We start from the raw sequence: 3,050 nt of genomic DNA on the forward strand, positions 1-3,050 counted from the left end.
AGATCATAATGAAGCATTGGGATCATCTCTTTATTAATGAATTCTTCACTTTCTGTAGGTCTGTTAGTGGTGTTTCTATATTTAAGGCATTTCAGTATTATTTTTGCCTGTTGGAGAGTTTTGTCTTTGAAGGTCATGATTTCTTCTTGACTCTCGGGACTGCTCAGAACTTCTGCTGTGGTTTTCAGATTCCTTTTCTTCACCATTCCAATGTGGATCTTCCTCATCTCTGGGGTATAGCTGACTTCTATTCCTTTCTCTTGACTTTGATCTCTCTTTCCTCCTAAGATTCTCACTCTTTGTTTCCATGTTTTTCTCTTTCATTTTCAGAAAAAGAATTCCTACTTTCCCCTCTCCTCTTCTTGATATCACCAGATTTATTTTCTGACTCTAGGTATTTATCATGATCTCTGTGCTTTAAAACTCTGCAGTTGTTTCCTTCTGAGATACTATCTCTGTCAGGGGTATGTTTTGATGAGTTCTCTCTCCAATTTAAATCTTTTAAATTTCAGTCTATATATTTTTTCTATTCCTCTCTCTTGTTCAGTTTTTGTCTCTTGCTGTCTTTGTTTTCCATTTTATTTTCTTCATGTTTCTTTTCACCTGTTTTCTTTCTCTTAACTGTTTTATCTGTTTTTTTTTTATTTTTCTCTTTTTTCTTTGTTCTTTTTTCCTTTTATCTTTATTTGAGTCAGAGCTATGGCCACTTGTGGATGAGGAGTCACTTCCACTGCGTGACCCTGAGCTGCTATCACTGCTGCTGTCAGAATCAGAGTCTGAGGAGTCAGAGTCTGAAGAGGAAGAGGAAGAGGAGGAGGAGGAGGAGGAGGAATCTGAGGACTCACCATCCCGTTTCTTGGCTAGAACCATCTTGGGTGCCTTTTTCAGATGTTCTCGTAATTCCTCCGTTAAGCCTCCCAAACCTATGGAAGTAAAGAAGTTGATGGCAAACCGAGTGTTTCTTGGATTGTCTCGGGGGAGTAATCCTTCAAAGAATGGCTGCAATGTTCCATCCTTCAGTCTTGCATGAAGTTGAGGAAGTCCCATGTATTCACAAAGTTCTTGAAACAGTATTTTGACAAAAATTCTGCTGGAAGACGTAGTAGTTTCTTCAGTCAGTCTTACACATTCCAGAACACTCCATGGAAGTGAATCAGTATACAAGAGATGAGCAAACATCTTGGCTACATTGCGCAATTGGCTTATTTCCAATCGGTGCACTGTGTCATGTTGTTCCTTGAAAAGACCCTCAAAGTATTCCACGTATTCCTTTTGCAGCATGCAGAACCGCCCTGCCAACAAGCCAAAAAATTTCTCATATGTCCTCCGTTGGGCACAGCAGTCAAGCATCATGTTGCAAAGTTCTTTCCTTTGGCTGTCAGGAAACTCCATTTTCAGCAGTTTGTGAGCGCATTCTTCAACACCTAAACTTGACTGAATAGCGAGATAAACTGTACGACGAAATGACACCAGACTGATTTCTGTTTTGTCATGGATAGTCACTTCTTGTCCTTCTTCATCTCCCTCTTCTTCCTCCTCCTCATCTTCTTCACTGCTTCTAGCATCTTGATCTGTGTCAGAATCACTGTCACCTTCATCAAGGATTTCTTTCTTAATCATGTTGTATTTCTCTTCATTTTCCATAAAATCAGGATCCAGCTTGAAGACGTGAAGCACATCCTCTGGATTATAGTCCCCTTCCAATGGAAGCATGTGAGTGAACTGGTCTTCTTCCTCTATTAGATCAAGTCCTTCCAAAATAACAGGGTGGTCCTTGAATCCATCTTTCCTTACTGCAAACATCACTTCAATCATATACTGAACCCGTCTGTCGATTTCAGATTCATGGAGAATGTTGCCAAGGCGTTCAAATAGAGCATTCATCCCCCTAGGTGATACTTCTGTTAATTTCAGGCCACACTCTTTCAGAAATCCAATTGCTACTTCCACACTGGCATCTGTTGGTCTTTCAAGAAGTAAGGTGAGCATCTCTAAACATAAAACTTCATGTGCCACATTCTGATTCATAAGGTGTGCCACAAATTTCACAGCAGTTAGACAGAGCTGCTTATCATTCCTTCTGTAGCCTTTCCTAAAACTGACAATTAGCCTCTTTAGGATCAGTTCTCCAATGCTGGGGAACTTGGAGTTGATGATTGCCACAAGGGCTGCATAGACATGGGTAAAGATTGGAGATGCCCTTTGGGCTTGTAAAACAGATCGAGCCAGCAATCCCCTTCCCCTAACTATATTTTCTTCAAGGAGTTCTTGAATGATAATCCCTATGTTAGAAATGGTCACTTTATTGATGAGACCATTGATGGACTTCTTCAAGGCCTCCCAGCTCATCCTTTGGTACTCTAAGCTGCTTTTATCTGTAATCTGTTCTTGCATCCTCCTGAGCTTTGCAGGAGGAATATAAGCACCACCTGTGAGAGGGAGGGGTGGATCCACGTGGACTTTCTTCTTCTTTGTTGGGGGCTCACACTGAGCAGATGAGCTCTGAGTGGTTGCTCCTTCTGTCCTCCTTCTGCCTGGTGAAGGAGATTTTCTGTACCTTCTCCCATCAGAATCTCCTTCTCGCTCTCTATCCCTCCGTCGCCATTCCGTGGCAGCTTTTCCCTGTGGACTGATTTTCTGGCATTCAATGTGGGAGTACTTGGGGCTGATTGTAAAGCTGCTGTCTTTGCCTTCAGGTGCCCAAGCTCTCCTTTCTGCCATGAGGTCCATGGCCCCATCCTGCTTCTTCTGACGCACCTTCTTTACCGTCAGTAAAACTTCTTCTGAAGAAGTTGCCATGGTGGCTGGAAGGTATGAGCAGCAGACCTGGCAGTGCACGGGCCGGAGAGAGAGTGGGTGGGCCGAGATTCTTTCTGCTCCTTCGCTGCTACTGCCTGGCTGAGCCCGGGACAGAGCTGCCAAAAAGGGAAAAAAATAGGGTTCTCTGCCCCGCTGCGGCTTAAGTTACCACGGAGACAGAGAGCCCAGGGAGAGCCCAGGAGGCGGCTGTCTGCTGGGCTCCCGAATCTGAGTGAGTTCCACTCATCCCT

General features: G+C 43.5%; 1 pseudogene; it reads right to left on the minus strand.

Moving 5' to 3' along the window:
• Nucleotides 1-107: 107 nt before the first annotated feature.
• Nucleotides 108-2,915, minus strand: LOC114049386 (annotated as a pseudogene).
• Nucleotides 2,916-3,050: the final 135 nt, after the last annotated feature.

This window comes from Vombatus ursinus, unplaced genomic scaffold (assembly GCF_900497805.2).
Source record: "Vombatus ursinus unplaced genomic scaffold, bare-nosed wombat genome assembly UNPS02003166.1, whole genome shotgun sequence".
Lineage (NCBI taxonomy): Eukaryota > Metazoa > Chordata > Mammalia > Diprotodontia > Vombatidae > Vombatus > Vombatus ursinus.